Source organism: Balaenoptera borealis (assembly GCF_965194805.1).
Source record: "Balaenoptera borealis genome assembly, chromosome: 2".
Lineage (NCBI taxonomy): Eukaryota > Metazoa > Chordata > Mammalia > Artiodactyla > Balaenopteridae > Balaenoptera > Balaenoptera borealis.
The window spans coordinates 96,661,965-96,676,509 of NC_138867.1; the positions used below are offsets into that span (position 1 = coordinate 96,661,965).

Genomic DNA, 14,545 nt, shown 5'->3' on the forward strand with positions numbered 1-14,545 from the left:
TTTTCTATTCTGCTTTTATATTATATTATATAAAGGACTTACATTATATTATATTCTTATGTTAAGACTTCTTATATTCTTATATCAAGGACTTATCTGTTTTGTGTTGTGTGTCAATATCTTAGAATGTATTCCATAATATTAGAGGAATGGATATTCTGTCAAGGCACCTGCATATGAATTCAATTTGTGATTTAGTTTCCTCTTCTCCAGAGAGAGAAGTGCCAGAACATCAACCAAGTCACAGAGGTCACCCCTCTGGAAGGATAAATGTGGCATTTTGGAATCAAGCAGGATGGCCTCCTTTAGAAGCCTTGAGGGATGACTCCCTGGAGTTGCTGTTATGCTTGACCCAGTGCTACTGGGGCACTTGATGGTGCCTTGTATGGGAGGTGGAAGAGCTGACCCCTAAGAGTTGCAATCTTGGGAACCCAGCATGGGGCCCAGCTGAGCTCCTCCACTCTCAAAGAACCAGAGTGGCCTGTGCAAGGATCTACGTAAATAAGACACCTTGGGAGAATGGACAGTATATATGCAAGGACCAGTTTTTAACAGCAACCTCATACGACAGCAAAAGCACCACCAGTGGTGGAGTTAATCAGACCTTTTTCTCTCTCTACTTCAGGTGTGGCCTCCCCACCTACCTTCCATCACTGAGAATTTTCAGAAAATTCTGCTTGGAGATAGAGTCATTTCAAACAGTTTTTGAAACAAGGTTACCCTTTGATTGGGTAAATGCCGGAAGAGTTCCTGCACTCCTTGGTAGTGGGGAAGGGTTTGGGAGGTGCTAGGTAGAAGAAAGCTTTACTATGGAGATAATAGACTTCTTGCTATCAAGGCAAATGGGGAAAACTGTGTCTGTATTGCCTCTGAACGTTTTGTGGTAGTTTAGATGGTTATTCCCTTCCGTACATCTATTACTAATTTAGCTTGACGTCTATCTCTTTCGTCTTTGTCTTCCTGCTTCTGTCTTGTTTTCCTTTATTTTTATATACTTATTCTTTATTTTTACTGTTAAAATGTTTAAAAATTTTAAATTCTTATTTTTTTAAATTGAGGTATTGTTGATTTGCAATACTGTGTTAGTTTCAGGTATACAATAAAGTGTTTCAGTTATATGTACATATATATACACATATATATGTATATATATTCTTTTTCAGGTTCGTTTCCATTATAGGTTAAAATTCTATTCTTAAATCAATTTTTACCTCTATCTTACTAATGATTATTTTAAGTGTTTATTTAATGATCTCATTATTTATTTTGTAAAATCCTTTTATTTTTCTAACCTGTCTTTTTTTTTTTAACATCTTTATTGGAGTATAATTCCTTTACATTGTTGTGTTAGTTTCTGCTGTAAAGCAAAGTGAATCAGCTATACGTATACATATATCCCCATATCCCCTCCCTCTTGCATCTCCCTCCCACCCTCCCTATCCCACCCCTCTAGGTGGTCACAAAGCACGAGCTTATCTCCCTGTGCTATGCAGCTGCTTCCCACTAACCATCCATTTTACATTTGGTAGTGTATATATGTCCATGCCACTCTCGCACTTTGTCCCAGCTTACCCTTCCCCCTCCCTGTTTCCTCAAGTCCATTCTCTACTTCTATGTCTTTATTCCTGTCCTGCCCCTAGGTTCTTCAGGAACTTTTTTTTTTTTTAAGATTCCTTATGTATGTGTTAGCATACAGTATGTGTTTTTCTCTTTCTGACTTACTTCATTCTGTATGACAGACTCTAGGTCTATCCACCTTACTACAAATAACTCAATTTTGTTTCTTTTTATGGCTGAGTAATATTCCATTGCATATATGTGCCACATCTTCTTTATCCATTCATCTGTTGATGGACGCTTAGGTTGCTTCCATGTCCTGGCTATTGTAAATAGTGCTGCAATGAACATTGTGGTACATGTCTCTTTTTGAATTATGGTTTTCTCAGGGTATATGCCCAGTAGTGGGATTGCTGGGTCATATGGCAGTTCTATTTTTTAGTTTTTTAAGGAACCTCCATACTGTTCTCCATAGTGGCTGTATCAGTTTACATTCCCACCAACAGTGCAAGAAGGTTCCCTTTTCTCCACACCCTCTCCAGCATTTATTGTTTGCAGATTTTTTGATGATGGCCATTCTGACTGGTGTGAGGTGATACCTCATTGTAGTTTTGATTTGCATTTCTCTGATGATTAGTGATGTTGAGCATCCTTTCATGTGTTTGCTGGCAATCTGTATATCTTCTTGGGAGCGATGTCTATTTATGTCTTCTGCCCATTGTTGCATTGGGTTGTTTGTTTTTTTGATATTGAGCTGCATGAGCAGCTTGTATATTTTGGAGATTAATCCTTTGTCAGTTGCTTTGTTTGCAAATATTCTCTCCCATTCTGAGGGTTGTCTTTTCGTCTTATTTATGGTTTCCTTTGCTGTACAAAAGCTTTTAAGTTTCCTTAGGTCCCATTTGTTTATTTTTGTTTTTATTTCCATTTCTCTAGGAGCTGGGTCAAAAAGGATCTTGCTGTCATTTATGTCATACAGTGTTCTGCCTATGTTTTCCTCTAAGAGTTTTATAGTGTCTGGCCTTACATTTAGGTCTTTAATCCAATTTGAGTTTATTTTTGTGTATGGTGTTAGGAAGTGTTCTAATTTCATTCTTTTACATGTAGCTGTCTAGTTTTCCCAGCACCACTTATTGAAGAGGCTGTCTTTTCTCCGTTGTATACTCTTGCTCCTTTATCAAAGATAAGGTGACCATATGTGTGTGGGTTTATCTCCGGGCTTTCTATCCTGTTCCATGGATCTATAGTTCTGTTTTTGTGCCAGTACCATGCTATCTTGATGACTGTAGCTCTGTAGTATAGTCTGAAGTCCAGGAGCCTGATTCCTCCAGCTCTGTTTTTCTTTCTCAAGATTGCTTTGGCTATTCGGCGTCTTTTGTGTTTCCATACATATTGTGCAACTTTTTGTTCTAGTTCTGTGAAAAATGCCATTTGTAGTTTGATAAGGATCGCATTGAATCTGTAGATTGCTTTGAATAGTAGAGTCATTTTCACAATGTTGATTCTTCCAATACAAGAATATGGTATGTCTCTCCATCTGTTTGTATCATCTCTAATTTCTTTCATCAGTGTCTTATAGTTTTCTGTATACAGGTCTTTTGTCTCCTTAGGTAGGTTTATTCCTAGGTATTTTATTCTTTTTGTTGCAATGGTAAATTGGAGTGTTTTCTCAATTTCTCTTTCAGATTTTTCATCATTAGTGTATAGGAATGCAAGAGATTTCTGTGCATTAATTTTGTGCCCTGCAACTTTACCAAATTCATTGATTAGCTCTAGTAGTTTTCTGGTAGCATCTTTAGGATTCTCTATGTATTGTATCATGTCATCTGCAAGCAGTGACTGTCTTACTTCTTCTTTTCCGAAATGGATTCCTTAATTTCTTTTTCTTCTCTGATTGCTGTGGCTAAAACTTCCAAAACTATGTTGAATAATAGTGGTGAGAGTGGGCAACCTTGTCTTGTTCCTGATCTTAGTGGAAATCATTTCCATTTTTCACCATTGAGAACGATGTTGGCTGTGGGTTTGTCATAGATGGTCTTTATTATGTTCAGGTAAGGTCCCTCTATGCCTACTTTCTGGAGGGTGTTTATCAGAAATGGGTGTTGAATTTTGCCAAAAGCTTTTTCTTCATCTATTGAGATGATCATATGGTTTTTCTCCTTCAGTTTGTTAATATGGTGTATCACATTGATTGATTTGCATATATTGAAGAATCCTTGCATTCCTGGGATAAACCCCACTTGATCATGCTGCATGATCCTTTTAATGTGGTGTTGGATTCTGTTTGCTTGTATTTTATTGAGGATTTTCGCATCTCTGTTCATCAGTGATATTGGCCTGTAGTTTTCTTTCTTTGTGACATCTTTGTCCGGTTTTGGTATCAGGGTGATGCTGGTCTTGTAGAATGAGTTTGGGAGTGTTCCTCCCTCTGCTATATTTTAGAAGAGTTTGAGAAGGATAGGTGTTAGCTCTTCTCTAAATGTTTAATAGAATTTGCTTGTGAAGCCATCTGGTCCTGGGCTTTTGTTTGTTGGAAGATTTTTCATCACAGTCTCAATTTCAGTGCTTGTGATTGGTCTGTTTATATTTTCTATTTCTTCCTGGTTCAGTCTCGGAAGGTTGTGCTTTTCTAAGGATTTGTCCATTTCTTCCAGGTTGTCCATTTTTTTGGCATATAGTTGCTTGTAATCTCTCATGATCCTTTGTATTTCTGCAGTGTTAGTTGTTACTTCTCCTTTTTCATTTCTAATCCTATTGATTTGAATCTTCTGCCTTTTTTTTTTGATGAGTCTGGCTAATGGTTTATCAATTTTGTTTATCTTCTCAAAGAACCAGCTTTTAGTTTTATTGATCTTTGCTATTGTTTCCTTCATTTCTTTTTCATTTATTTCTGATCTGATCTTTATGAGTTCTTTCTTTCTGCTAAGTTTGGGGGTTTTTTGTTCTTCTTTCTCTAATTGCTTGAGGTGTAAGGTTAGGTTGTTTATTTGAGATGTTTCTTGTTTCTTGAGGTAGGATTGTATTGCTATAAACTTCCCTCTTAGAACTGCTTTTGCTGCATCCCATAGGTTTTGGGTCATCGTGTTTTCATTGTCATTTGTTTCTAGGTATTTTTTGGTTTCCTCTTTGATTCCTTCAGTGATCTCTTGGTTATTAAGTAATGTATTTTTTAGCCTCCATGTGTTTGTATTTTTTACAGATTTTTTCCTGTAATTGATATCTAGTCTCACAGCATTGTGATTGGAAAAGATACTTGCTACTATTTCAATTTTCTTAAATTTTCGAAGGCTTGATTTGTGACCCAAAATATGATCTATCCGGGAGAATGTTCCATGAGCACTTAAGAAGAAAGTGTATTCTGTTGTTTTTGGGTGGAATGTCCTATAAATATCAATTAAGTCCATCTTGTTTAATGTATCATTTAAAGCTTGTGTTTCCTTATTTATTTTCATTTTGGATGATCTGTCCATTGGTGAAAGTGGGGTGTTAAAGTCCCCTACTATGATTGTGTTACTGTTGATTTCCCCTTTTATGGCTGTTAGCATTTGCCTTATGTATTGAGGTGCTCCTATGTTGGGTGCATAAATATTTACAATTGTTACATCTTCTTCTTGGATTGATCCCTTGATCATTATGTAGTGTCCTTCTTTGTCTCTTGTAATAGTCTTTATTTTAAAGTCTAGTTTGTCTGATATGAGAATTGCTACTCCAGCTTTCTTTCGATTTCCATTTGCATGGAATATGTTTTTCCATCCCCTCACTTTCAGTCTGTATGTGTCCCTAGGTCTGAAGTGGGTCTCTTGTAGACAGCATATATATGGGTCTTATTTTGTATCCATTCAACCAGTCTGTGTCTTTTGGTTGGAGCCTTTAATCCATTTACATTTAAGGTCATTATCGATATGTATGTTCCTATTACCATTTTCTTAATTGTTTTGGGTTTGTTATTGTAGGTCTTTTCCTTCTCTTGCATTTCCTGCCTAGTGAAGTTCCTTTAGCACTTGTTGTAAAGCTGGTTTTGGTGATGCTGAATTCTCTTAGCTTTTGCTTGTCTGTAAAAGTTTCAATTTCTCCGTTGAATATGAATGAGATCCTTGCTGGGTAGAGTAATCTTGGTTGTAGGTTTTTCCCTTTCATCACTTTCAATATGTCCTGCCACTCCCTTCTGGCTTGCAAAGTTTCTGCTGAAAGATCAGCTGTTTACCTTATAGGGATTCCCTTGTATGTTGTTTGTTGCTTTTCCCTTGCTGCTTTTAGTGTTTTTTCTTTGTATTTAATTTTTGATAGTTTGGTTAATATGTGTCTTGGCTTGTTTCTCCTTGGATTTATCCTGTATGGGACTCTCTGCACTTCCTGGACTTGATTGACTATTTCCTTTCCCATGTTAGGGAAGTTTTCAACTATAATCTCTTCTAATATTTTTTCAGACCCTTTCTTTTTTCTCTTCGTCTTCTGGGACCCCTATAATTTGAACGTTGGTGTGTTTAATGTTGTCCCAGAAGTCTCTGAGACTGTCCTCAATTCTTTTCATGCTTTTTTCTTTACTCTGCTTTGTGGTAGTTATTTCCACTATTTTATCTTCCAGGTCACTTGTCCATTCTTCTGTTCTTCTGTTCTTCTGCATCAGTTATTCTGCTATTGATTCCTTTAGAGAATTTTTAATTTCATTTATTTTGTTGCTCATCATTGTTTGTTTGCTCTTTAGTTCTTCTAGGTCCTTGTTAAACATTTCTTGTATTTTCTCCATTCTATTTCCAAGATTTTGGATCATCTTTACTATCATTACTCTGAATTCTTTTTCAGGTAAACTGCCTATTTCCTCTTCATTTGTTTGGTCTGGTAGGGTTTTTACCTTGCTCCTTCATCTACTATGTATTTCTCTGTCTTCTCATTTTGCTTAACGTACTGTGTTTGGGGTCCCAGGTTCATAGTTCCTGTTGTTTTTGATGTCTGCCCCCAGTGGGTAAGGTTGGTTCAGTGGCTTGTGTAGGCTTTCTGGTGAAGAGGACTGGTGCCTGTGTTCTGGTGGATGAGGCTGGATCTTGTGTTTCTTGTGGGCAGGACCGAGTCTGGTGGTGTGATTTGGGGTGTTTGTGAACTTATTATGATTTTTATTAAGACTGTCTGCTAATGGGTGGAGTTGTGTTCCTATACTGCTAGTTGTTTCGCATGGGGTGTCCAGCACTGGAGCTCGCTGGTCGTTGAGTGGAGCTGGGTCTTAGCATTGAGATGGAGATCTCTGGGAGAGCTGTCTCTGAGTGATATTACGTGGGGCTGGGGAGGTCTCTGGTTGACCAATGTCCTGAACTCGGCTCTCCCACCACCAAGTCTCAGGCCTGACACCCAGTTGGAGCACCAAGACCCTGTCAGCCACATGGCTCAGAAGAAAAGGGAGAAAGAAAAAAAAAGAATGAAAAATAAATAAACAAATAAATAAAATAAAATTATTAAAATAAAAAATTTGTAAAAATATTATTAAAATAAAAAAATTTTTAAGTAATTAAAAAAAAAGAAGAGCAACCAAACCAATAAGCAAATCCACCAATGATAACAAGTGCTAAAAGCTAAACTAAGATAAACATATAAATCAGAAACTAGTCAGTCGCATACAGCAAACCGCAAGTCTACAGTTGCTCCCAAAGTCCACTGCCTCAATTTTGGGATGATTCATTGTCTCTTCAGGTGGTCCACAGATGCAGGGTACATCAAGTTGATTGTGGAGATTTAATCCGTTGCTCCTGAGGCTGCACAGAAAAATGTCCCTTTCTCTTCTTTGTTTGCACCACTCCTGGGGTTCAGCTTTGGATTTGGCCTCTCTTCTGCATGTAGGTTGCCCTCTGGCATCTGTTCTTTGCCCATACAGGAGGGGTTAAAGGAGCAGCTGATTAGGGGGCTCTGGCTCACTCAGGCCGGGAGGAGGGAGGAATATGGAATGCAGGGTGAGCCTGCAGCGGCAGAGGTGCACCGTGTGTTCTCCCGGGGAAGTTGTCCCTGGATCACAGGACCCTGGCAGTGGCGGGCTGCACAGGCTCCCAGGAGGGGAAGGGTGGATAGTGACCTGTGCTTGCACACAGGATTCTTGGTGGCTGCAGCAGCAGCGTTAGCACTTCATGCCCGTCTCTGGTGTCCGCACTGATAGCCGTGGCTCGCGCCCGTCTCTGAAGCTCATTTAGGCGGTGCTCTGAATCTCCTCTCCTCATGCACCCCGAAACAATGGTCTCTTGCCTCTTAGGCAATTCCAGACTTGTTCCTGGACTCCCTCCCGGCTAGCTGTGGCACAGTAGCCCCCTTCAGGCTGTGTTCACACAGCCAACCCCAGTCCTCTCCTTGGGATCTGACCTCCGAAGCCTGAGCCTCAGCTCCCAGCACCCACCTGCCCCCTGGGTGAACTGACAAGCCTCTCAGGCTGGTGAGTGCTCGTCGGCACTGATCCTCTGTGCAGGAATCTCTCCACTTTGCCCTCTGCAGCCCTGTTGCTGGGCTTTCCTTCATGACTCCAAAGCTTCCCCCCACCCACTCTCTGTCTCCACCAGTAAAGGGGCTTCCTAGTGTGTGGAAACTTTTCCTCCTTTGCAGCTCCCTCCCAGAGGTGCAGGTCCTGTCCCTGTTCTTTTGTCTCTGTTTTTTCTTTTTTCTTTTGCCCTACCCAGGTATGTGGGGTGTTTCTTGCCTTTTGGGAAGTCTGAGGTCTTCTGCCAGCATTCAGTAGGTGTTATGTAGGAGTTGTTCCATAGGAGTTTTTCCACATGTAGATGTATTTTTGATGTATTTATGGGGAGGAAGGTGATCTCCATGTCTTACTCCTCCACCGTCTTGAAGGTCCTCCTAACCTGTCTTTAAGAATTTTATCATTTATATATATTTTAAACTTCCATTGTTTTATATTATTCTTAATTTAAACTGACAAGATTCTTTTCCTTTGTTAAAATTTTATCTTATCTCCTTTTTCTTTTACATTTCTTTTTATTCTGAATTCTTCGTCAGTCACTTCTTAAATGTTTGCCTTATATTAACTTTAGATCTTTTCTTTTGTCCTTTATCCCTTAAATTTTGTGTGACTTCATGGTTCGTTTCTCTGGAACTTGGCCACACAGGAGCTGCATGGAGGTTGGAGCTGCCCCTGCAACCACTCTTCTGACTTCTATTTGCCCTTTCAACCCTTCTAAAGAGAGCTCTTCTAAAAACCTTACTCCTGATGACTCCAGCTGAATCTCCATAGGGCTATACTTACTTTCTGTTTGTACATGATGGGACTTGACCCCCCAGGAGTTGTGGAGGTAGTTATTAGAGCATGGTGTCTCTAGGATCAAAATATACTGGCAGCCAATAAGTTGCTCCTTAACATCTATTAAAATGAAAACAACAACAAAAAGTAAGAATTGAAGACCAGGAGGCTGAGGGTGGTCATCCCAATGAAAAGTCACAATCCCTTGTTCTGTTCCCAGGCTCAAGCCAGTTTTTAGATCTGAAACCCATTGACTGAAGAAGTGACTGTTCTGTAGGAGGAAGGACTAGCCATGATGTTGGCTAGTGTCTACTGACATGATGCCTCCAGTTCTTCCATAAAGAGACCTGTAACCATTTACTTGGGTGACTTTACATTGGGAAAAAGAGAATAACCAATTTTGAAGAGTATTGGACACGGAATCTGAGCTGACCTGATACCAGAGACTCAAAGTGTCATCATGGACCCTTGTTAGAGTGGGACCATGGTATTAAGTGGAGTCCTGGCTAAAGTCTGGTTCACAGTCCGAGTGCACAATTGGAATCGATATACTTGGTGGGGTTACTTAGTAACCCTAATATTGAGCCCCTTTTCTGTGGAGTAAAGAGCGTCACAGGGGGAAAGACCTAATGGGAACCTCTGAATCCATACCTCCCTCCCCCAGTTAGATAGTAAATCAAAACAATATTGTACCCCAAGGAGGATGGCAGAGATCAGTGCCACCATTAAAGATCTGAAAGATGCAGGGACGGTGATTCCTACCATATCTTCGTTTAATTCCAGTCTGGCTTCTGCAGAAACCAGATGAATCCTAGAGAATGATGTAGACTATTGCAGATTTGACCAAGTAGCACCAATTGCAGTTGTGAATGATTAGTTATTTTGAAAAGGCCAGTGGTCCATTCTCACAGGGATAGGCAACCTATTTGAAGTATGGGTTTGCCTTTGCTGCCCAAAAAGTCTTGGCCAGCACCATTATCTGGGGGCTTTGGGAATGCTTGATCCATAGACATGGAATCCCACACAGCATAGCGTCTGACTTGGGGACCCACTTTACAGTAACAAGATTTTGGGAGAAGGCCTCTGCCTGTGGAATTCACTGGTTGTAGCACATACCACACCGTCCAGAGGCAGCTCACCTTATGAGCTGGAAAGGCCTTCTAAAGGTGCAATTCAATTGCCACCTTGAAGGAACACTCTGAAAGCATGGGATCCCTTCGGAGTGCAGGGATTTATTAAATCAGAGACCTCTAATGTGCTGTTTCCTCAGTTGGAAGGGTACAAGTCTGGAAAACAACAAAGACAGGAATGGCCCCACCTACTATCCCTTCCAATGTCTCATGAGAAAATTTGTATTTCTCATCTCTGCAATCTGGGCTCTGTGTTGTTGGAAGTCCCAGTGCCCCAAGGGGGTACACTCTTCCTAGAGGACACAGCAAGGGTACCATTGAACTATCAGTTATGGCTGCCCCAGGGCACTTTGGACTCATTGTGCGCAGAGACTAGCCGGCAAATGGAGGAGTTACCACTCTGGCAAGGGTAACTGACCCTGATCAGTGGGAAGGGGTAGGATGCTTTTACACAATGGGTACAGCATCACGATCCTGTCGGGCACCTTCAGGTACTTCCTTGCCCTGCTGTAACTGTGAGTGGACATGTGCACTAACCCTAGACTGAAAACGGTGTGACGATCAAGTGATTGGACCCCTTGGGAATGAAAGTTTGGTTCCTACCATTGGAAAAGCCACTAGACCTGCCGAGGGTGAAGGGAATTTAGCATAAATGGTGGAGGAGGGAGGGGATGAGTTCCAGTTGTGGCCTTGAGATCAACTGCCATGTCAGGAACTGTAGTACCTCCCACTAAACTCCTTTTTCTGAGTTTCCTCTCAGAAAGAGAGGCACATAGGAAACGAAAGAGTTGCTGTTCCCTGAACCTTTATGGAGAAGCAGATCTTCCTTCACAGCGGTCTATGGGAGCTGTGAAAATGTGCCTAGCTGGCCTCCTGGGCCCAAGCTGCTATGCTTAAAAGCCATCACCAAGGGAGGCCATGCCTCTTCCTATGGGCTCTCCTCTCTGAGTCAGGTAGGGAGACACAGAGCTCTGATGGCAGTCTCTGGGCTCCCGGACTCCCAACAGCTTTGTTAACCCTTCCACCAACTGCAGGACAGTCTAGGATGCTTGCACCCAACCTTCTTTCCCTCTCTCCTTCACTCGAGGTCAGATTTATGTTGAGGTCTGATGACTCTCCCATTTTTCTCTGGTTCCCTGCCTATTTCTTTTCCCACAGGCATTTCCCCTAATAAAACCCTTGCACATTTCATCTCATCTTGGCATTTGGCGTCTGCTTCTGGGAGGATCCAGACTTAACACCAAGCTGTGACTTTGTTCTGACAGACAGCTAACTTACTTGTCAAATCAGCTTGGAGCTTCTGAGGCTTGTTTTCAGGCTTAGGTGGGCCAGACCTCAGATAGCTTTTTCTTCTAGGATTAGTTTGGCCCTAAAACTAAGGAGTTTCCTTTCTGGGGTTTCTGATTAAATGCCCTAAAGTTCAGCAAGGACTCTCCACTCTGGCTGGCTGGAACATGAATATCCCCCAGCCTTTTGTGAACTCTGGAATTATTTATCTTATAGCTTCCTGTTTTTTGTTTTGTTTTCTGGCTAACTTTGTGACATTTTATCCTATGCATGTGCAGCTAAGTATGCAGCAATTGACTCAAGGGACTCCTGTGCAAATTTCTCTGTACAACTACCTCTCTGATACTCTGCCCTATTCATACTAGACACCTCTCTTCAAACTCCAGGCTAGACAGCCGGGATAATTATAGGTGTTATGTCATTCGTGTCCCTTCTCTCAGAGAGGAATCACAAGCCTATACTGATTTTTGCTTAATATCTGAAAACAGTTGCTTCATAAACCTCACTCAATTTTCTAGTTGATTACCATAAGAGGGCAGTTACCAGAGGAGGGCAAGGCTGGTTCCAGTTGCTTTATCATGGTTGGAAGTGGAATCCCATTACCAGCACCACCCTTAGACCTGGGCAAGTAGAGCTCCCTCTCTGGCTTGTTCCTTAGAGGGTCCTGTGCTTTAGAAGACCTTTTTAGAAGTTTTCAAGTCCTGTCTGTCCCTGCTGCCTGAGACCAGCTGAGGCCACTAGCACCATCCTGTGGGAGTGTCCCAAACCCAGACCAAGACCTTTGTGGGCTCTGGACCCTATTTCTCCCCTTCTGGATGCTCTCTAACCCTTACCTTGAGCATGGGCTTAACCGGAGCCCTGAGGAGCTCCAATGCAGGAGTGTGGCTTGACTGGTGCATTGTTTCCTATGCCTGATGTGGTATTTCTTTTGCAAGATTACCTGATATTGGGCTGCCAGAAAGTGCTGATATGCTGATTTTTTGATGACTCTAACCCACATGGGACACAGTATAAGTTCAGTTCTCTGGTCTACCACTGCCCCACCAATGACCCTTAGGCTTTATCCACGTATGTGGGCCCATGCATCAGTTCTCACATTTATATTCCAACTAGTCTACAACACCAAAGAGGACAGCAGGGGAATAGCACATGTCCTTTATCCTTTGTGCCCCTGTCATGGGCACCCAGGGCAGTCTCCTCACCCCATCCCCAGGCTCTGTGCCATGTGCCAGGTAGTTTTCCATTGGTGGCTGCATCTATTTCCTCCAAGCACTTTTGAGACCATTGTTCTGCAGTGCCAATGGGAACTTTTCTGGGTATGTTCAAGAGGTGGAAAAGTGAGTCATGAATAATAGATACATTCCAATATTTCTATAAGCAGGAGCTTTTCGATTCCTTCCACTACAGCAGCAGTTCTCAGCACTAAAATCACTTGGGAAATTTTTAAAAATACCAATGCTTTGGTCTGTCATACAGATTGAAGTAAGTCAGAAAGAGAAAAACAAATACTGTATGCTAACGCATATATATGGAATCTAGAAAAATGGTAGTGATGAACCTAGTGGCAGGGCAGGAATAAAGACACAGATGTAGAGAACGGACTTGAGGACACAGGGGAGGAAGGGGAGGCTGGGATGAAGTGAGAGAGTGGCATGGACATATATACACTACCAAATGTAAAATAGATAGCTCGTGGGAAGCAGCTGCATAGCACAGGGAGATCAGCTCGGTGCTTTGTGACCACTTAGAGGGGTGGAATAAGGGTCGTGGGAGGGAGACACAAGAGGGAGGGGATATGGGGATATATGTATATGTATAGCTGATTCACTTTGTTATACAGCAGAAACTAACACAACGTTGTAAAGCAATTATACTCCAATAAAGATGCTAAAAAGAAAAACCAGTGCTTTGGCCCTACCCCAGACTAATTACAACAAAATTTCTGGGCATGGGGCTTCAGCATCTTTGTTTGGAAAACTGAGGTGATTCTAATGTACAGCCAGGGCTGAATCTACTGCTCTCATTCTGGCATATCAGGCTCATTGACTCCAGGCTACTGCTGAGTTTAAGTTTCAATTAATTCTAATCCAGATCTTCAAGTAACATATTAAATATGAAGTTTTCGATGAGAGCATCAGTATCAATAAATTTAACCTGATTCAATCTTATATTTGATCTAACACCCTTAGAATCCATTCCCATATATGCTCCCCAGACTTCGGCTGATACAAAATAGAAAGATCCTACATGTGTAAGCCCTCTTCCTGGAGAAGACCTGGCATCTCTTTGTCTGGGCTATTTTAGGATCTCATTTTGAGCCTGGAGGCAATGAGAAGTGGATGGGTGAGGTCTGCAAATAAGTATCCCTTTTCAAGGCAAATGCTCCAGATGAGGCAGAAAGGTTTTTCTGAAGGAGAGATGTTTTCCTCAGAGTAGAGAGCTGGTAAAGGAGGTTCTGCGAGAACTGCTGATTTGAAGTTCTCAGCTTTGTCTCTCCAAATGGTCCCATCCTGTCTCAGCATCTCACTCCTTCCCAGTGTCTTTACCTTAGCATTAGAGACCTGGCGGGGTTACATATTTAACTGGCATGCAACTCTGGGCCTAATCCAATCTATGTTGGTCTTGCAGCTAGATGAGATAAGGGCCTTCTTTAAGGTAACCATAAGATTTTCTGACTGTCCACTTATACTTTGAGATGGGAGTTTAGATCCTTAATCTTTTTTTTTTTTGAGACAGGGGGAAGGAGCTCTCTTTAGGACAGTCAGAAGAAGCCATAATAATCCACAATCCTCATAATCACCATTGTCACCATAATAGCTAACTCCTATAGCCACTCGATCTCCCAGTGCCTTGCTTCCTACCTGTAATTCATCCTATGCCACCTTCGATGAGAATTTGAGTAAGCATTGTCCCCGCAAGAAGGATATTCATGTGCTCTTCAAATATGTGAGCTGCCCAATCCCATAGTCACATCTTGAGAATCTATTTCCTGGAACAATTCCTGATATAAGTATTGTATCAGGTCCCAAAACAAAACAGATCACACAATCCATGGGTTTACCTGGCATTTAACAAAGGGGCTGTTTCTGGAGGTGTGGACAAGATTAAGGGAAACAATAACGAATCATCACACATCCAATCCAAGAACTAGCAACGATGAGAAATCATTACCACACTTAGACCTGAAAGGACAAGAGGAAATGGTTTAGCCAGAGCCTAGGAAAGCTAGAGCTGTGGAAGAGAGCCACTCAACAGGAGCTGGGCTGTAGTGGAACCCTTGCCAGACTCATAGTGCTGAAGTACAGAAGGAGGAAGAAGAAATACTTCAACTTCTCCCTCTTTTTGC

At 41.6% G+C, this 14,545-nt stretch overlaps 1 protein-coding gene across 2 annotated transcripts in view; it reads left to right on the forward strand.

Moving 5' to 3' along the window:
- LVRN (laeverin) overlaps nt 1-14,545 on the forward strand; it is a 164,618-nt gene that overhangs the window by 53,049 nt on the left and 97,024 nt on the right. The window lies entirely within an intron of this gene.